This window comes from Lissotriton vulgaris, unplaced genomic scaffold (genome assembly GCF_964263255.1).
Source record: "Lissotriton vulgaris unplaced genomic scaffold, aLisVul1.2 SCAFFOLD_1145, whole genome shotgun sequence".
Taxonomy (NCBI): domain Eukaryota; kingdom Metazoa; phylum Chordata; class Amphibia; order Caudata; family Salamandridae; genus Lissotriton; species Lissotriton vulgaris.
Window position 1 is genome coordinate 595,729 of NW_028247382.1, and position 22,134 is coordinate 617,862.

Below are 22,134 nucleotides of genomic sequence, written 5' to 3' on the forward strand. Positions count from 1 at the left end.
GAACCGACACCTGCTTACTCTATATTTGTCCCTTCTCCTTATTGATTTTGAGAAGGCTTTCGACTCCGTGGACTGGAGCTACTTGGATGCGGTGTTGGAACAGATGGTCTTTGGCACTCCTTTCCGTGCCATGGTGGGACTACTCTATTGCCGTCCTCGGGCACAGGTCCTTGTCAATGGCGCTCCGTTCAGCCCCTTCCCCATTGGACGGGGTACGAGGCAGGGCTGCCCCTCTCTCCCCAATCCTCTTCACTCTGCAATGGAGCTGTTCGCTAGCCTTGTCCGCAGTGATGGTTCCTTGACTGGCTGAAGGTGGCCCGGCCTAGCGGAGGATAAAATTGCGCTATATGCGGATGACGTGTTGCTGGTCCTGGCGGACCCAGCCCGGTCGGGACCTCGCTGTCTTCGGGCACTGGCTATTTCTGAACGAGCTTCCGGTATGCGGCATAACCCGGCCAAGTCTGTCCTCGTCCCCTTACACTTATCTCGCGAGTGCTGTGACTGGCAGTCGTCGATTCCTCTTCAGCGGCTGCCTTTCAAGTATTTGGGGATCTGGGTTTCCCTTCTCCCTGACCTTGCATGGGAACTTAATGTCACCCCGCTGGTCAAGCGGGTCCGCGCCGATCTCCTTAAATGGCGCACGCTGCCTCTCAACCCTCTAGGCAGGAATGCCCTGTACAAAATGATGATCTTGCCCCGTTTTTTGTACATGCTCCAGAATACCCACCTTTCCTTTGCCAGATCTTGGTTCCGGGATATGGACGGCATGGCCATTAATTCCTTTGGGGGGGACGGAGGTCCAGGATGGCCCTGGCCCAATGCCGAATCACACCTTTTGACGGAGGCCTTGGAATGATGAACCTCTACCTCTACTACTTAGCGACTCGTCTCCTCGCGATTCACGATTGGTTTAATGGCGGCTGGCCCGACTCGGCGTATCGCTTGGAGCTTCACATCTTGGGCTTCTCCTCTATCCAGAGGATGCTTTATGGGTCCGCGGTTCCCCGGGCTCTTCTGGAGGTCACACGAGGTGTACTCCTGGCTTGGCATGCATCACTCCGTCATACTCAATGGGAAAATTGCAAAAAACACAGTTGATGGACAGAATGTAGAACAATGTCATACATTCAACCCAGTACAGGGATCTGGGCCTAAATCCATCGTTTTTATGCACTCCACACCACCCTGGGTTAGACACTGGCTATATGCAAATCAGCTCTGACCCTGTGCCTCATGGGAACAGTCCAGTCCGAACTACCAAGCCATGTCTTTCCCAGACCGGAATCAAGCATCCAAGGACCGGTTTCTGGCTATCAGCCTTCATCAGCCTGGATAGCTTGACTCCAGTGGTGTGAAGTGCCTGGGACTCACGTCTGAGTATACCCAGCACACTCGGGTGAAAATTGCAAAAAACACAGTTGATGGACAGAATGTAGAACAATGTCATACATTCACCCCAGTACAGGGATCTGGGCCTAAATCCATCGTTTTTTTGCACTCCACACCACCCTGGGTTAGACACTGGCTATATGCAAATCAGCTCTGACCCTGTGCCTCATGGGAAGAGTCCAGTCCGAACTACCAAGCCATGTCTTTCCCAGACCGGAATCAAGCATCCAAGGACCGGTTTCTGGCTATCAGCCTTCATCAGCCTGGATAGCTTGACTTCAGTGGTGTGAAGTGCCTGGGACTCACGTCTGAGTATACCTTTCAGCACACTCGGGGTGAAAATTGCAAAAAACACAGTTGATGGAGTATGTGTTTGCATACTCAATGGGAAGGCAGGTTGACCCGCTACACTCCCTTGTGGTGTGGTACCAGGCTTCGCGAGGTCGCTTCCCTGTCAGGGTTCAGGCAATGGGATCTTATCAGGGTAACCTTGCTGGGTGACGTCTGGAGCGGTACTCACATCTGTTCCTTTCGTGACTTACAGGCCAGGCATTCCCTCCATCCCCCTCAATTCTTTCGGTACTTGCAACTGCGCCATGCTCTTCACTCCCACATTGCAGACGGCACGTCCCTGCCCGAATATAGCCCACCTGAGGTGCAGGTTCTGACTGGGGATCTGGGGAAGGGTGGAGTCTCTCGGATCTACCGCTCACTCACCAACAATACCCCTAATTCCCTTTCCCTACTCCACAAGAAGTGGGAGGGTTGGCTTGGAGCTCTGGAGGATGAGGACTGGAGGGACGCCCTGATGGCCCACATGACAATTGCGTTGTCGGTGAGGCTCCACCTGGTCCAAGTCTATTTTCTGCATGCTGCCTACCTTACGCCCCTGCGCCTCCACCGCGCTGGGCTCCGGCCTGACACCCACTGCCCGGCTGCTCCCACCCCCACGCTGATTTCTACCATATGGTTTGGTTGTGTACTGCGATCCGGAGATATTGGGAGTCTTTAACGCAAGATCTGACAGGGGTCCTGGGCTGGGAGGTGCCTCTTGATCCCACTCATGTTCTGCTGGGCGTCACTGACGGACTAGACGGCTCCAAGGCTGAGAAGCTCTTCCTCAGCACAGCATTGGTGGTCACCAAGAGGGACATTGCTGCGCATTGGCTGGACACTGCTCCTCCCACTCTAGGGCGCTAGCGCCGGGGGGTGGATTGGTGCGCTGTGCAGGAGCGGCCTTCATATGTAGCCAGGTGGTGTCCTGAGAAATTTCGCCGCATGTGGGGCAAATGGGTCGGTCTGTTCGATTAATGAGATGGAGTGGTCTGCTCTTCAAGTACTCGTGGATATGCTCTCATTGATTTCCCTATGTGGCCTTGATGTCACTGCGATGTGTTTTTTCTCCCTATTCTGATAATGTACATGTAGCTTTAAATGGTGCTGTTCGTTGTTATATCCAAAACTCAATAAAATTAGTTGTTAAAAAAAACATTGAAAGTGTGAAGGACTCTTTCTGCCACTGAGCCTGACTGCAGAAAGAATACTGGAAGTTCTGTTGTCTCATTGAGGTGGAAAGGTTATACCACTGTTTTGGAGAAACTTAGGGTTTGTTCTGAGAGCAACCCTATCTCCGTGAAGCTCAAGGAAAAGCTTTTGCAGAGTAAGCGCTTGTAGGTCACTGATGTGTCTGAGAGAAGTTATGGCTTTTCAAGAAAGGAACTGTAAAGGGCAAAAAAAGAAAGTGATAAAAGTGCGGAGGACATATGAGTCTGACGAGGACTACATTGAGGTTCCATAAAGGGGCAGGAGGTTCCATGGGCGGTATATCCTCTTGAGACCCTCCATGAAAACTTTGGCTACTGGAATCCTAACAAGGAAGAATGTTCCCTATTGTTCAAGCAGGCTTCAATGGTTGTTAGGTGTAACTGTGTGGAAGTGTAGGTAAGGCCTGATTTCTGCTAGCAGATGATGTCATGTACACTGGGATTTAGAAAGTCCAGGTTCTTAGAAATACAACAGTAGACAAACCTTTTGCACTTTACATCCTAACAGACTCATGTGGCAGGACAGCCAGTGTGCATCACGCACATCGTCATGCATTACTATTGGAAATCAAAATAGTAGGTTGAGCTTTCTGTGATCTGGGTGTCTTATATGGTCTTGGCTCTGTGTGAAAAGGTCTGGCCTGATTGGAGGCTTTTGGTGGAGGCTGATGGACATCTCAAGGAGCATTGAGTACCAAGGCTATATGACCCAGGTTGCATTGTCTTCCTTACTATGTATTAAGGAGTGTGAGTAAACATCCCATACCAATTCTTTCATACATCTTTACCAATTTTCTGTGGGTGTCGCTATCAGGAGGCGAAGTTTGCATTTCTGGGGGTGCAAACAGGTCTATCTGTGGGGTTCACCACAGAGCATTGCAAGCATTCTCCCATTACCTTTTATGTGTTTGATATACCATCCTAAGTAGCTACGGGTATGCCCAGGCATGAGTTCCTTCCTCACTGTGCCACTGGAAAAAGGTACATCTAACTGAGGAGGCCCAATCAGTGCAAAAGCAGTCTCAGGTTGCTTGTGTTCCCGTTCAGAGAGGACCTGGCTTGGCAGTCAGGGCTGAACTGTTCCTAATGGAGCAGGATCAAGACAGGTTTGCATATGGCTGTGTCTAATCTGAGGTTGTATGGTGGGCATAAATACAATGGGATGGAATTCCACCTTGAGTGATTTCCAGTGGTTAGACATATTGCAAGCTGTGTGAATGGAACCAAGCCACCCCGGACTGAAGAGGGCCAATCAGGTCAAAACTGGTCTTGAGTTGCGTGTGTTCCGGTTGAAGGAGGACCTTCCTTAGCAATTCGGGTTGGACTGTTCCTATTGCACCAGGGTCAAGAAGGATATGCATATGGCTGGGTCTAACCTAAGGGTGCATGGTGGGCAAAAGAATGATGGGGTGGAAAGCTACCCTGAGAGATTGCCAGTGGTTAGACTTTTAGTAAGCATCCTCCCATCACCTTTTATGTGCCTGCTATCTAATGCGAAAGTACCTGCATAGGACTTGAGGGTGGAGTTACAACTCGTGGACCGGTTGATGTATGCTGTTGAGCAGGTTCGCAAAGTCGCTTTCCATCCCAGAAGCTACTTTTACCTGTGGCAGGCATAGCTGTCCTATGCAGAAAAAACAGATTACAGACTAAATTCTTAAAATGGCATATCAGAAATAGAACTAGCTTGAAAATGAACTAAACAACTGTTTTAAATAGTTATTAAAACTCCAATGCAATGGTGAAGTTAGATTTTAATAAATATTAATGACAATTAACTTTTAGAAAGTTACTGTTCCCCTGCCTGAAGTTCCTGGAGGATAATTTGCGTTTACTCTCAAACCTCCCCCAGCGAGGGATTAGCATTTGAATAGGAGTGAAATGTGTCCTGGAAGCAAACAGTAGGCTGCCCTGAATGGGCAGAAGTGACTCCTCTGAACCTTTCAGAATATGAAGGGTGGGGGCTGACCATCCTTTCCGACATTACCGTGTCAAATCCTGCTTGACAGGTCTAGTGGGTTTACATTTACCAATTCGGGGCACACTTGTAAGGCAGACAACGGGATGCCAAGACATTTCTTGTGTATCTACTATCTGATGGCTGAAGGAGCCTTCTTCGTCTCAGGGGTTTACATATAACTATTGTGACTCACTTGAAAGGAAGGGAAACAGGATGCCAAGACAAATCTTCAAAACTTCACTTTTGTTGTACCAGACTTTAGTCTATGGGTTTGTCAGTACAGTGGTTTCCTCAAGCTGGAGTTTAATGTTCGATGTTAAAGGACACTAGGATATCTCACACACACCCTCTCTCTCCTCCACCCCCCTAAGAGCCCTATATATATATATCGCCCTTCTTCCCACCACCCGAGAGCCAAGTTTAAAGGCTTCCACCATCTTGAAAATGCACAAACTGGGAAAGGTAAAACAGGGAACATTTACCCCATTGCTTAAGGTGTGCCCTAGAGTCATTCCCACCCATTAGGTCATGTCAGGCATAAATGTGGCATCTTCAGGCCCCCACTTCAGAACACTCCAGAACCTGAGGAAGAACAGAAGAAGATTGGATTGGCTGTCTGGGCCCTGAGAGGATCCCTGAAGTCTAACCCTGCTCCCCCTTGTACCCAGGACCAAGACATGGACTTCCCTGTGACTAGGTTTAGGATGGACCCGAAGAAGGGCAGACCCTGTTGGAGTTGAAGGTTGGAGTTGATGGCATTTATGATGAACCCCAGGCTCTGTAGGAGGGACATTACAGCTTGAGTGTGGACTACGCACTGTAATCTGCCTGCACTCTTGATTAGCAAATCATCAAGGTAGGGGAAAAAGTGTATGCCACCCTTCTGTAGATGAGCGTCCACCAACAAAAGGAAATACTTTGAATTGGTAATGGTGCCCACTTACCACAAAGCAAAGTTATGGACGTTAAATGAAAGGAGATCCCAATACCGGAGCCACCTCTAACCCTGCCCTTCTTGTTAGCCCTATAAGCACCTCTGGTGTAACCCCTTCTTGCCTTTGGGTGGAAGGACTGCTGTTGTCTTTGACAAGACTGCAGTTGATATGGCGAAGTGGGCTTGGCTCCACCTTTGGACTATTGTTTCCAAAAGGATCCCCGAGCAGCTGGAGTGTGAAAGGTACCCTTGGATTCTGCAATCTCAAGTGTCCTTCTTAATTTTTTCCAGCATATCACCAACCTGAGGCCTACAAAAATGTTCCTCATCAAATGGAAGGTTGAGGATCTGTCTCTGGATCTCCATCGAGGGTTCAAAGAATGTTGGCATTGGTGATGGACTTGTTCTCTGACACTATCTCTTTCCTCTCTCTTCCTAACCTCCTCTAAAAAGTACTTTACGAGATCCGGCATCTCGTCCCACTGGGCCCTGTCGTAATGGGAGAGGAGCTCGACAAATTGGCTACATGCTAATGGTTAACTGCCCATGTAGCCACCCTCTTGTCTGCCACATCTATTCTCTTGCTCTCCTTATGGGGTCACATGGCATCAACTGTAGCCTTGGTGGAGGCCCTTTTATGAGTGATATTATCCTCCAGGGATTCAGGGGGGACGTGGCTCTTAACATACACAGGGTCGCTCGGTGGGAGTTTGTACTTATCCAAGCTTGGTGTTTCTAACCTGGCCTTTAAGTGTTCCTTAATGGATTCAGGGGTGGATTTAATCATGCCCCTCAATATAGGTAGAAACTGAACCATCTGCTCTGATTTGGAGAGTCTTCTTCATTGAGGCAGTGCATGTTCACCTTATGGAAGGCTGTGGCTCACTGAATGACCTCATTCTAGGCTGTGATATCAGGCGGGGGTCCAGATCTGGGTTGCCTGGGTGGGTGAGCCGTTGGGGGTGAGATTTAGGGGCCAGCAGATATTGTAGTTGTCTCTGAACTTCCTCCTTGTGTTCAAAGAAACTCAAGAACAATGACTCCAGAGATTGTGAGGCTTTGGCAGCAGGTATTCAGGAGTGGTCGGCCTCTTCTCATTCGTCAGCGCAGTATGGATCCTGTTTGCTGAAGATTTTGGGGACTCGGAGGACCACTGCTGGTGCATTTTGCAGTATGCCCAATAGCTCTCAGTTCAGTACCTTAAAGATTTCTTGGAGCTGAAGGTGAGGTAAGGCTTTCAGGAGCTGTTGTCGTGGCCTGGAGAAAGGCACACGCTGCAGACATAATTTTTGTCAGAACACAGGTCCTTGGCATGACACTGGCACCTGTTACATCTCCCCCATCCATCTGCATGCTGTGGTGTCAAAGCATGATGGGGGAAACTTGGTCCCCAAATGGTGAGGGGTCATGAGTGTTGGTTGAAAGTCCTCGCAGGGTGTCTTTCACAGAACACAATGGAAGCTATTAAACGTGGTAGACTGGTTCTTCCCAATGGTCGTGTTATTTTAATTGCGGGGACCGAGAAAAAGTGTGAAACTTGTAGCCCTCTCAGTGTTTGACTGAACCTGATGACAGAAAAGAACAATCAAACATGGAATTGGTGCTGACACGCATTGTCCACTTAGGGAAGAGTCACAGCACCATACGTGACTTAGAAGACATTTTCTACAACACGCAAACTTGTCAGCCTAACACCAGATGGCAGGTGAAATCAGAGCATGAGTCTGCAGCAACATATGCTAGGAACATTTTTACGTCTTGCCTAAACAGCATGCAAGTGCTGTTGCTTTGAGGGGAACTGTATGCAATAAATGACTTGAAGACCCACCATCACTTACTATCTGCAGGCTTCCTTCATTTGGCTACAATACGTATGACATCCTTTCCTTTTACTGTTTTGGTGCATGGAAGAAGTGCTTATTAATTGTGTTTATTATGGTATTTCCGCTAACACCACTGTGCTTATGAAAGCTTTCTTTAGTTCAACATTTTTTTTCCAAATTCGTTTCGGCTTATTTCTTTTCTTTCCGATCAGCATATTTTTTTTTAGCAGCATTGCATTGCCATTTTTAATGCTTCATACTGGCATGTTTTTTTCCTGGTGTTTATGTGAGTGACTGCAGATATCCATCCGCTGCACTTATCCTGGGGTGCAGCTGCTACTGAGAGATTTGCATTGTAAAAACAAACAAAAAGGACCAACATCTCCTAGAGAGCAGAGATGTAAGGGAGGGGGTAGGGTGACTGAAGAAAAACAGCTAAATAATGCATCAAAGCAGGATACAAGGGTAAGGAAGGGTTAGATAACGTATAACAGAGGCAAAATGAAAGAAGGTAAAATGGGTGACAATCTACTTGGAAAAATAAGGAAATTAATAGGAGGAGTAGGTAGAACATGGGACAGAAGCAGCAGAATAAAATCTGAATGTGGGAGTGGGTAGAAGTCTCTACAGTCAAACAGGAAGCAAAGACATTATGAAAGAGAATTTGATTCAAAGAGATTCGTCAATTAAGGTTCATCAGCAAAGTGTTTGTCATTTCATTCTTTCCACAGGAACATACAGAACTATGAGGAACATGTTTTCTCCATTACAGAGGCCACCGCCAGGGTTTGGTTGAACTTGACCACATGCTGACCTGTAAGACAGATCTAGCGGGGTGTGCATGCAGTATATATAGCTCTTTTTGCCCTGCTATTGTGGTCTGACTAGGGATGTGCACGTTTTGGCAGCTTGAACACTGATCAATTAAAATAAAAAGTGCATTTGAATTTTTTTAAAACATTTGTTTTGCAGTAGGAAAACATGCAAAAACCTATATTTAGAAGGTAAAGTTCCATTGCAAATACAGATTTGGGAGTAAAATTCTACCACCAAAACTTTGGCCATCAGGAAAGATGTTTAAAGTCCACAAAATGTGTGCCTTCATAAATTGCATATTTTTGCACAAACTTACAGCAGATCTTCTGCACCTGTGTTGCCAGAGTGATGGTTGTGCTGACGCAGACGTCAATGCAGAGCTTGTGCCCTGCCTTCTCATCTACCTTCTTGTTCCAAAGGCATGGATATTTGGCCCTCCAGCTTTTCGAACTTGTTCAGCTTCCATGTGACTTGTGAAGCTTTTTCTAGATTTGGTGGTCATGATAGGTGTCCAGCTCTGGCTTTAACCCATGCTGTGTGCCAGGGCCAGCCTTTAGCATGTGCAAACTGGGCTCACCCAAGGGCACGGGCTTCTAGCGGGGTGCTGGAGCTCCCTGTTATGACTTAAGTCCAAAGAAAAGTGGGTTTCAACGGTTTTTAGGTCAAAGCCTTTATAAGGCAGCACAGCTGTCTTGTTTATTAAAGACATCTTGGGGATATTCAGAAAGCTTCCCTGGGAATGCCGCTGCCCGCGTCCCACACAGGGGGACATCAGCAGGGCAGCTCCCTAGTGGCCATTCGTCACATCTCACTTCCTTGTCCCGGGGGCGCGGAGTGGAGCAGGCACGGCCATCTGCCCTTCCCTTTGGTCGCCATGTCTTGTGGCGCGCACGGACAGGGGAGGGCCTACCTGAGGCGTGGGGGGGGCTTGCAGATATTTAATCCCCAGTTGCCCTACACTCTTCTCCGGCTTGTCGCCTGCCTGAGTGCTGAACCCACCCATCCGCGTACCCAGCGTCCCGACAGGCGGCGCAAAGTGATGGAATGTTTAACGTTATCTTTTGTGTTGCAGGCGGAGTTACAGGGCGATCTGGAGGCAGACGGGTACAGTAAGGGTACCTCTGCGGCAGACTGGTACAGTAAGGGTACCTCTGCCTGGCACAGTAAGGGTGCCTTGGCCAAGGACCTGGAGCCGCAGGAGGTTCAGGGAAACTGCGACGGCGCCCCGTTAGTCCTTCGGGCGGTCGGGGGGCCTGAACCGACCGGGGGTGTGCCATACCGCTCCGCCCTGAAAGGGAGGGCGGGGCGATAAGATAGGATCTACAAATGTAAATGTGTTTGTATTTATATAGCGCCTTCTACCCAGAGGTCTCGTAGCGCTGTATTCATACCGCTGTGGAACCCTTCCTGGCTTTCCTGTGAGATGTCCACTCCTGGGCACCCCCAAGGTGAAGCCAGGCATCCAAGCGCTGCTGGGGCCATTATGGAGATTAAGCAAGCTATTGCCCAGAGTCACAGAGTGGGACCCATGATTAGACTAGGCACCGAGGCGAGAATTATCAGATCCGGGGAGATTGAGTCCAAGAGCCGCTGAGGCAGGAATCGAACCCTGATCCCGGGCCAGACCTCTGCATCAGGGTCTGCTGCTCTAACCATTGAGCCACGCTTCTACACAAGGTGCTGCACCGTCCGAGCATCGACTCACTGTGCTGGCTGGCTTATTAGGCAAGCGGGACAGCGAGGGGCTGCCTGCTTTGGATCGCCAGTAAGATGACCCACCAAACGTCATACTCTTGATGTATGATAATAAACCTGCAGCAGTTCTTACCCATAAACATGTGTCCAGTGTATCTTTTGGGGGGTGATGTACATGTTGGGGAGGGGAGTGGATGACTGTGTGGGCACTATGCATTTCGCCCATTGCTTACCATTGGCTTTCTGGTTTGAAACTCACAATTTCTGGCTTTCTATTTGCGGGCTTTATTTGTTTTAGGCTGTCCCGGTTCAGTTCGTCCCTCTTAACCGCATCGCTGCGGCGGCTTTTCCTGCTGTGTGCGGCAATTTTCGAAAAGCCGCGTTACATGACGAGCTCAGCTCGTCATCAGCACTCGACCACCGTGGCGGATGACAAGCTGAGCTCGTCATCCGCAGCGAAGAGGTTAAGGAGCAAAGCCTTTTCACATTACCTCTCTCCTTGTATACTTCCACAAGTGCTCCTTTCTGTAAATAGGCCTGTAAATCGTGTTCTTATCTTGTAACATGTGCCTTGCATTCAAAGACAGAGTTCAAATGTCAGGCTCTGACTTCTGACGTACCTTTGTGTTTACTTGTCTTTCTCCGACTTCAAAGTGAGAGGATGCATGTGACAATATTGCTGCATACTGGGGTAGGAGGAAACGTTTTATTTTCCAGCACATAACATTTAAATGAATTGTGCAAGTATTTCAGAATATATCAGAATTAGCAGAGCACAAACGAAGCACATTTTTTGTTAATTTGGAAGTGTGTTGGAAACAAATACTTTAATATCATCAAAACTAATCAATATATCAGGTGATGTCATTTCCACATATCATGTGTGAGCTGCTCAGTTGTATTAGTATAACTGTATGTCTATGTAATGGCCATTGTAATTGAAAATGGGTAGTCTGTAATGGCAGTGTGCTACCACACCATGCACACTCCACTCTACTCTGCACCACTCCACTTTACACCACAGCATTCTACTCCACTCTACACCACTCCACTATACGTCACTCTGTAAGACTGCCCTCTATGCTTGTACACTCTACACAAATGCACTGTACTACGCCACTTTACGACCCTGCACTCCATGACAATCCACTATACGCCACTCTAATCTACTCTGCACCACTGCACTCCATGACACTGCACCCTACACCACTTTATGCCATTATTCTAAGCCACTCTACCCCACTTCACTCTACACTGCACCACTCCACTCTATGCCATTTCTCTACTCTGAAACAATCTAGTGTACACCACTGCACTCTACCCCATCTCCACTGAATGGTACTGCGCTGTAATCCAAACCACTGCCATGTTTGCCACTGCATTCTACTCTGCACCACTGTAGTCTACGCCACTGCTCTCTATTGCTCTATTCTACGCCACTGTACTCTCTGCCCAATGCACTCTACACTACTCTATACCACTGCACTCTTTGCGACACTCCTCTGCAATACTGCACTCTCTGCCACTTTATTCTGCATCCTTCTCCACTGCACTCTGTAGCACTCCACTCTATGCCATTGCACTCTACAAAACTTCAATCTATGCCACTATACTACACTCTACTCATCACTGCACTCTATGCCTCTCTACTCTGCACCGCACCACTGCGCTCTATGCCCCTGCTCTCTATACCACTCTACTCTTCACCACGATACACTGCTGCACTAAACTCTACGCCACTGCAATTTACTATGCATCACTCTAATCTACGCCGCTGCATTCTATGCCTCTGAATTCTATGCTGCTGCACTCTATATCATTGCACTCTATGCCATTATACTCTGCAACAGTCTTCGCCAATGCATTCTACACCAATCCACTTCACGCCACTCCACTGTACGCCACTATATTCTACTCTACGCCTCTGCATTATTTTCTACACCACTCTACTCTATGCCACTGTCCTCTACAGAACTGTACTGTACCATACTCTGCTCTACAACAGTGCACACTAAGCCACTGAACTCTACCCCACTCTGCTCAGCATTCTATGCAATGCACTCCATGCTACTGAACTCTACAGCACTCTAATCTACGCCACTGCACTCTGTAGCACACCATTCTATGCCACTCTACTCTGCACTACTCTACGCCATTGCAGCCCATGCCACTCCACTCTGCACTACTCCACTTTGCACCACTGCGCTCTATGCTACTGCACTCTACTATGCAATACTCCAATCTACACTACTGCTTTCTATGGTGGTACATTGTACGCCACTGTATTCTATGCTGCTGCACTCTACGCCACTAGGCTCTGCAATACTCTACATCATTGCTCTCAACACCAGTCACTCTACCCTATGCCACTCGACTGTACACCACTCTATGCCACTCCAAAACATGACACTCTATGCCACTCCACTCTATTCCATTCCACTCTACAACACTCCACAACACTCTTCTCTACACCATTAAGTTTTAGCCATGTTGAACAGCAGCCACGCTTATGTACAACATTGCTGAAATATACTGGTAAAGCCAATAGCTCTTGCACAGCCAAGACTGATTGGCTTTGCCAGTGCTTATGGTGCTCCATAATCTTGCCCCCTCACCTTACTTCTACTCCTTCCAAATGTTCAATACATACACAATCAAAGAGGACGAGTGGGAGGGGGCAACAAAATTGGTTTCACCCAGTAGTAGTAGTAGTAGTTGCCATCTGACCAGTTTTCTGCCAGCACCACCAGTATTTTAATGTCCCGGCACAAAAAAAGCAAATTTGCCAAAAATCAGTATTTTTAGTCCTTATCAGTATATACCTACACATAGTACACATAACACATTAATAGAATTTTAAAATGTGCCCAGAGCAGTGTTCTTGATTCCCGGACTAATAATTAACCCCTTGGCTGCGGCGGTAATTCCGCCGCAGCGCTAGGGAGAAGGGGGGGCGCGGGGCGCCCCCATGCTCGTGACAGAACCGCTCCGTCATGACCCTCGGGCGCGCTGTGCTTGTGACGGAGCGGTTCCGTCACGGCCCCGCTTGCTCAATAGAACATGCAGCGCAGGCGCAAAATCGCTGCTGCGCAGGCGGGCTGGGCGGGCCGTGACGGAACCGCTCCGTCACCAGCACAGCGCGTCCGAGGCTGGTGACGGAGTGGTTCTGTCACCAGCATGGTACGGGTTAAGGTAAATAATGACCAAAAAGTCATATTACAAATAAACACATATGATTTTGTTTTAAGTCCTACTGAGTATCATGTCCGATAAATGGCCGGTATTTTGCCCTAGGAAAGGTGTCAATCCTTTGTATGAGCAACGTTCAGCTCTGCTGCGGGCAGCAGTGGAGTAGTGATGGGGGCGGCCATCTGAGAATAGAGCTGTTCCCCATTAATCATGGCTGCCGTTTTACCACGGCCCTGCGGTTGTTGGCATGCGCAGTGGCGGCTGTGTGAATCCATCCACATATCGGCCCGTGTGTCCTGCAGACTCAACCCCTTTTAAAACCCTTAAAGAGACGATAAGATGAGCAACTGTTGGCATGTCTATTCCAGTCCTTTTGATTCTTTTATTTTTATATTACTCTGCCTCCTCCTATTTTGTCCAGAACATGCAGACTACATATGTGTTAACTCTTCGTATTCTATGGAACGTTACAGTTACTTAGGATAATTTTCAATGACTTGCTTTTACAACACGTCTTTATATCGCAGTCATTTACTTTGCATGTGTTGTAAAAAAATATTTAACGCTAAAAAAGTGTTATAAAAGCAAGTCGTTGTAATAATGATCATTAGTAAACTAACGCATTAGAGAACCTCTGGGAAACTCATCTCTCATTGACCACAAGGTGGCAGCCAGAGGCAGCTATTCTGAAATGTTAAAACTGCCAAGAATTGAAAGGACTGCCTTTGCCAGGTATCTGTTACAAAAGCAAATAATCTTCCATGATATTCCCGGATTACTTGTTTACCTAACGTTGTTTGAAAATTAACAAGACAACTAGGCCAGCCAGACATGCTTCGACCTGCGGCTTCTACACAATAATGTAAAGCATGAGAATCAGCAGAAAATACAACATAAAGACAACCAACACAATTTAAATGGAAAAAAAGATCGAGCGCGGAGCTTTCTGGGCTCAGATTTCTGTACTTTAAAACGGATTAGATAAATAAACATGTGCAACTTATTTTAATGTTATATAATGTAAATTATATTTACGTCGCATACACCTTAAAATTGTAAATGTCTTAAATTTGATAACAGGAAAATGTTTTGTACATGTCTGCGTAGTAAAAAATGTATTGTAAATGAAGTCGTAGTTTTGGTTTTCTAACAAATAACTGATGACCGTATGGGATATATATTGTCTGTTAGAAGTCAGCATTTTAAATTTCTCATTTGGAGAAGTTATCTTTTGAATGGGCTGACTTAAAGGAAGAATGTCTGACCAAGACTGTTGGATTGGAGACCCATCCCAAGGGTCTTTTGTGTGTTATTGTATCTTCCTCTTCGTCCAGGAGGACTTCGGCCATTTAAACCGGACTAGGTAGGACCTCTGGGTGGGTGGAGGCCGAAATATTGTCCATATAGGAGAAGTTACATCCTTGTGCCTTTGACTCGCCCGCTCATACCGGTCACACGGTCCCAGGAATTTTTGCAGCAGCCACACAATAACATTGATTAATTGTGTAATGAAGACAGATGGGAGTATTTAGTCAGTGATTTTTTCTTATTAATATATAAAGAAAGTAAACACAGACCAGGCTGGCAAAGAACCATTTCAAACTAAACACCCTAAAAACAGAATTTCTCTTAATCGCTCTTCCCAACTACACAACCATCATCCGTGAGTGGATGAAGCACATTACAGCACTCGATGGTCAACCTCTCATCATTGATACCGCTAAATCACTAGGAATAACCCTGTACAATAAGCTAAATATGCAGAAGCACATCAGCGCTGCAACTAAAGGAGCAAATTTCCAGATGAATATCCTGAGAAAATTGAAACCCTTCATACCCGCAAGTGAAGGCAGTTCAATCTCTAGTAATTCCCAGAGTTAATTATGGGAGTGTTGCTCTTTGCGGCCTGCCCAGATCAATGACCGCTCTTCTAAGAGCCTCAATCAATACAGCAGCTAGACTAATCACAGGCTCCAAAAGAAACTGCCACATTTCCCCTGACCTTCGTGCCCTCAACTGGCTACCTTTTGAAGCCAGAATCCATTTGAAAATCGCCTGTAAGGCACATAAGGCATTACATCAAAACACACAGCTAGCTAGTGGAGAAACTAGTACTATCGGGTGGTAACCGATCCACTACGAGCTCTAACAATCTTCTACTTAAACCGCAACGTTTCTCCAAGAAGAAAACATACAACCGTACCTTCTCAGGAATGGCTCCCATGATTTGGAACGTCTTGCCCACAGAAACGAGACTTAATCCGTCTGCTGTTTTTTTTAAAAAAGAAGTGAAATCGACTCTCTTGGCCAAATTCACCTGAACCTTTTTACACACTCCTGTAAATTTGTGCTGTTCTCTAATATTTGCCGCTACTGTATTCACCTAATTGATTGTACTTATATGTTTTATGTTGATATATTTACCTTGTAAAGCACTCTGATGGGTCTTGTTCGAACTATACAAAACCGTCAAAATATAAGAATATAAGAATTTGTTTTAAGAAGTGATACAGGTAACCAATATGAGATTATTCAGCCAAATTGTTTTCCATGTATCATATGAGAGGTTGAAATTTCATTATTCCAAAATGTTAAAATTGCATCAATATTGTTACCTTGAAATGCATTCATTTTCTTATACATTAGTGAGACAGCATGAGACAAAGAGGATACAGTTTGAATATAAATTAATAAATCTGACTTAGTATTTGAGGGAATATTATAAGGAAAGAAATCAAATATAGAGTTACACAAAAGTTCATATTTGAGAAAACCAGAAGATGGTAAATGAAATTGTTTCTGTAAAACACCAAATGATATAAAAGTATTGTTATTGTAAACATATTTGAGGTAAAAAAAATACCAGCCTTAATACATGAATGCCAAGATCTAACCCTTCTCGAACTGGAGAAGGGTTTTAGCGTGGCTTATACCCTAATGACATAGATATAGTGTTGGACAACGGTGATTGAAAAAAAGAGACAAAATCGTTTAATATTAGTTATGAGGATTTTAAAATAATGGATTTATGAAAAAATATTGATGTATTAGACATGGATTACAAGGTAGACAATGGAAAAGGAGTTACCAGACTCCTTTCTATGAAAAAAAACATGTAAGAGGATTAATCAGGTGAGAATGATTAAACCAAATTAAATTCCTTAAAAAGTTCTGCTGGAATGCCGTCAGGGCCAGGGGATTAATTTTGTTTAAGATTTAATGGCTAATAGAATTTCTTCTTCAGTAACAGGTAAATCTAATTTGTTTTTGGTTAAATGAGGAAGCTTAGGCAGACCACATTTAGATAAAAAAGAATCAATTAAAGAAGGGTCATCAAAATTAGGTTTATTATATAGGGCAGCACAATAATTTAGGAATTCATTAACAATATCCTTTTGTGTTAATGCAATTTTTCCATTGGGGCTATGATTTGAATTTATTTGTGTTTTATCTTTTTTAATACAGAAATAGTTGTCCAAAAGCCAGCCAGATCTGTTAAAATTAAAACAGAAATTTGCTTTAGAGTTAGAGAGTTGTACACCAGCTCTTTTGCTTAATATTGAATTGAACTCATATTGGAGTTTTTGTACTTTCAGTCTATATTGGGGGTCATTGGAGGTGATAAAAAAAAGTTTCTCAGATTTTGCAATTTGTTTATCTAATTCCTTAATTTTTTCATTGAAAATGTTGTTTTTATGTGCCATAAGAGAATGGAGGCTCCCCTGATATAGGCCTTGAAAGCATCCCATCGATTTACCACATATATAGAGCCTTCTGGGTTGAGTTTGAAGTAATCTTGAAGAGCATTTAACATTTTCAGTTTATTTTGTTCATTAAGGACAATGCTAGTAGTCATACTCCATCTGGATTGAGTTTTAAAATTTGAGTTAAGTTGTAGAACCATGGAAATCAAAGCATGATCCAAAATATCAATATTGCAAAAAGTAGGCGTATCAACTGAATTAATTAATTGTAGAGAAATTAAAAAATAATCTAGTCTTTAGTATGTGTTATGTGGGTTAGAGAAAAAGGTAAACATTTTTTCTGTAGGAAAATCAAATCGCCAGATATCCACCAATTTTGTAGTTTAAAAAAAGATTTGAGAGTAAAAAATGCTTTAGTTGGTCGAAATTTTGTGAGAGAAGATCTAGCTAATAAAGGATCAAATGTGAGGTTGAAATCTCCTACAACTATAAGAGGGACGTTGCCCAACTTGAGAACTTCAGCAGTTAAATTGGACCAGAAATTAGGATAATCAACTGTTGGACCATTCACATTAAGTACATAGATAACTATATCATGAATTTTAACTTTTGCTATGACATATCTACTTTCTGAATCTAAAGATTTACTTAAAATTTGACAATGTGACCTTTTTGCAAAAAGAATAGCCACTCCATATTTTTACCCATAGCAAGAGAAGATAAAATAAAATTAACCCACTTTTTTCATAAAATTCAAAACTATGTCTTCAATATGTGTTTCATGTATGACTAGTACATATATGTTCATGACGTTTTGCTGCTAATAGGAGAGTTTGACAATTGCACGTAACTGTAAAGCATATATCCAATGAATATGTCATTTTGATTTCATTGTGTGTGTAATACAAAGACCAGTGTTTCAAACATACGATGTGGAGTCTTCTAGTAGTGTACTCCGTGTGTTGCAAGGGTGGTGTTGTGCCAATACTTTACACTTTAACCCTGAGGATAAGCCTAACTGTTCTGTGCCCAGCTACCCAAGGGGGAGCACTGGTTATTGGACAACTGTATCATACTCATCCTATCTAGGACGGTGGGATCTGTCTGGCTACGATGTGTCAAAGCAAGCCAGAAACCGCTGCGTGTAACACCCTTGCAGCAAATCCCCCAGAAATTCACTACATGTTGGGATCCTCAACACCTTCAACAGCTCTTGTTTTTCCAAGCTTCAGACATTTCAGAAACTTTTTGAGGATAACATTATGTTATAATCCTTGATGGATAATGTGTTAGCCTTTATACAAATCCTTTTACAAAAGCATCCTCAAGTGTCAAACTGGAAGCCTGGGGCACCTTCAAAGTCTAGGCATGATTCATCTTGTCATAAATTAAAATGTAATCTTCTGAAAAGCGCAAACAAACAAATAAGCAAGGATCTCTTCATATAACTAAGAATGTAGTTACTAGACCAACCAATGCCTAGAAACAGCATATTAGAGGGGGGAAAGCTGAATTATTGCTTCGGGAATAAAAGAGGCAATACAGTCTGGTGATCAAAAGATATTTTGAAAACTAGTAAATAATGTTTTCCACTGCTATCCAGGGGAACTTCCATGTATGATCGCAGAAGACACATGGATTGTTCACCTGCAATGCATGTATCCCCTCAGTCCTATTTTAAGGTTATTGATCTCATTAAGCTGCTTTCAAATAAACAAATTCAAACCAAAATGACAGCTCTGAAATTAGGCAGAGCAGCAGGCCCAGATAATACTCCGGCGATTACTATTAAGCAAATAGTGACTGGTGGGCATAAATATACATGCAATTGTTTCAGTTCATAACTAAAACTAGCTTAATACCAGACTCTTGGAAAGTTTTTGTTATGAAGCCCATCTTGAAAAAACACGATGGAAGTACCACAAGAAATTGTAGATCAATAAGTTTGTTGGACTTTTCAGAGGCTTTCCTAAATCTTATTGACTCACCTAGAAGAGTGGGTTTCATATAGTTTGGGGCGAGTTTCATAAGGGTCACTAAAAACACTGACCTTGATTTTGCCTTATGATCATTAAGAAATCTTTAGAACTAAACCAGAGAATGTGCTGTTGATCGGCACAACCTTTGATACTGTTGAAAGGGCATGTTTGTGGGAGAAAATTAGCATGCCCAGGGGCCTTTTTTCACTATCTCAGGCATTGCATACTTCATACTGGGCTCAGGTCAAATTATATCATTCCGACTGTCTCTCAAGAACATTTTTAATATTGAATGATCTGCATTAAGGCTGCATGTTGGTGCCACCCTTGTTTAGTTATGTGGCAGAGTCTATATGTATACAAGTGGGGAGCGCTAAATTCACGTTACACTCCCAAACGCACTGCATTAAGGCTGCATTTTGGTGCCTCCCTTGTTTAGTTATGTGGCAGAGTCTATATGTATACAAGTGGGGAGCGTGAAATTCACGTTCCACTCCCAAACGCACTGCATTTTGAGGATACTCAATCCAACTGATTATTATCCATTTGTCCTTATTTGTTTTTCGTCCAGTCTTTTCACCATTTTTTGCCATGTCTTAACATGGGAGAAATCAATAGCCTGGGACGAATTCGGGGCTAGGTAGAGGAGAACACGACAGCAGATACCCCTGACGAAGGGCAAGTAATTGCTCAAAATGCATTGGGTTACGAATAAAGAAATACTGCTCGGAACTACTTATTGTGTTTGGATTGTATTTGCAAGGAGGCCTGGATGGGCACATGTTAATACGTAAAAGGTTCCTAAAATGCAATATGTTGAATATGTGGGGTAATGCAAAAGAGGAAAAGCAAGGCACATTATTTTTAAAAGACTGGACGAAAAACAAATAAGGACAAATGGATAATAATTGGTTGGATTGAGTATCTTCAAAATGCAGTGCGATTGGGAGTTAAACGTGAATTTCGCGCTTCCCACTTGTATACTTATCATTGGTGAAGTTTGTTTCAAATAAATTGATTTGAACTGGTTATACTGAAAAATAATGGTGTGCATACTGTGAGAAGTTGGCCCGATATGCAACGTTCGCTATTCTAGCGACCGCTATGTATCGTTCCAACGACCCTTATGGTGTTTGGTTGTAAGTCAACCTATAGACCAGCTATCCTAGTAGCGTGGATACGAGCAGTCTAAGGCTAAAGACTCGAGAGGGCGTGTTAAGCCAGCTGTTTACCACACATGTACCCCTTGAACACCAAGTGAAAGGACACCACACAAGCGTTATGAAAATAAACAGGATATTTATTAAGATTCACAACAGCCCTGTACTCTTTATGAGGACAGGGTACTAAGCACAAACCAAATCTCTTAGGAAAATACTTCAAGTGCACAATTAAAACAAGTGTCCGAGGACACGGAAAGTTTAAGGTCTCGGGCGGACCCGATAAGGCAAGTCGGAAGCGAGGGACTCGGGACCCTAGAGTAAAGAGGCTATGCAGGCACCGAAATGCCGAGTTACCTAGCCACGAGGGCTGCGGCTGCACAAGTCTTACAGGCGTCGGGGTCTTCGCTGACGAGCCAGGAGCCGGAAGAAAAGGAGTTGCTGGCCGGCGACCAGTGATGAATAGTTCGTAGAGATCCAAGCCTGGATCAGAGATTGATGATACCTGAAAGCAGAGGGGACCAAGTTCGTACTACTAGCCAGTAGTCAGAGGGTACCAGGAAGGCACCGGTTGGCCGTCACCTCGACCAGGTGAGGGGGCGACGCTAGGCTCTGCAGTCTCACGGACCAGGAGGCGTTGTCGGCGACCACGGTGGAGGTGCGAGCTGTCCCACGAAGGATGATGCTGTCGGCGTCGCTGGGCCCAGGATGGGGCAACAAGCCTTGGCAGATCTCAGGGCCACGTGGTGGGCCTAAGATGGCGTCTTGAGTGGACCAGGAGGGCCCGGGGTGCTTCTCGCAAAGATGGAAGCAAGGGCCAGTCTGGAGCAACCAGACCAGCAGTGTTGATTGTCGGATGTCGTCACAGAAGGGCACAAGCCAGCGGCTAGTGACCAGACAACGTGCTGAGCAGCGAGCAGAAGGGCCCCACGCAGATCGTGGAGATGCTGGGAGACTGCACTTCGGTGCTGGAGCGGCTCAGGGTCGGGGCTTCTCGGACCCCAGAGCACTCACCAGAGAATTACTTCGATGGTCGTGCTGGTTAAGAAAGCGTGCAGGTTTTGATGATGGCCGGTCCCTCGAGGTCTCGTCGCACCCGCAGATCACAGCTGAGCTGATGACGTGGGTAGAGGTCAGAGGTGCCAGGGAAGCCGGTTCTCGTCGAGCTGGGCCGTCGGATTCCTTGAGGAAGGACTTACAGCAAACCGCAGAGTTCTTAGATGGTGCCCGCTGATGCAGGGTGACTACTCCTTAGTCACAAGGGAGAAATCTTGAGAAGAGTCTCGAATGTCCTTTCGTAGAAAGTAGTTCTTGATTCAAAGATGATCTAATTTGGAAGGGTCCCCGCTCCGGCCTTTATCCTAAAGAAAGGGGTGGGTACATGACTAGGTCCTGCCCTAAGGGTGGGACCAGGAAGGGGGGTAGTTACACCCCTCTCCCCTGCCGGACTTTCCCCCTCCCAGGGCTGGCGCCCCTGGAACTGGTTCTGACCGGCAGATGCGTAGTGAGCACCGGGGTGCCACTCCGCAGTCACCTTCTCGCAAAAGCCCTACCTACCCAGAATACACAAACCCTGTCTGGGACGGTGCGAACACCGCCCTCGACAGGAAACCCTTTGTCCAAGCGCTCCTTGCTGGAAGGACTCCCAGCAGCAGGAGGTCAGACTCGTGTCTGTGGTGGCAGCATCCATTTTGTGGAGCTGAGGCTTTAGTTAACTTTAACCGGGGTTCACAGTTACGTACATGTCGTGTCCCTCTAGAAGGGCGGAATGCTAACCTCGTCGCCAGAATTGGTGAGGGGGCAGCATCCCGATTCGTATGACACCTTACTCGACATGCCTTGATAACGCGACACCGAAGTTACCGATGTGGTACGCGTTATCATGGAACAGCCATTGGGTCTTCATTCCGCAAGCTGCAACCGGGCTCGGCTCGGGCCAGA

At 45.5% G+C, this 22,134-nt stretch overlaps 1 protein-coding gene across 1 annotated transcript in view; it reads right to left on the reverse strand.

The window, feature by feature from the left end:
• The window catches only part of LOC147665182 (ubiquitin-conjugating enzyme E2 variant 3-like), a gene marked incomplete at its 5' end in the record, with an annotated part of 153,176 nt that overhangs the window by 20,249 nt on the left and 110,793 nt on the right, over window positions 1-22,134 (reverse strand). The window lies entirely within an intron of this gene.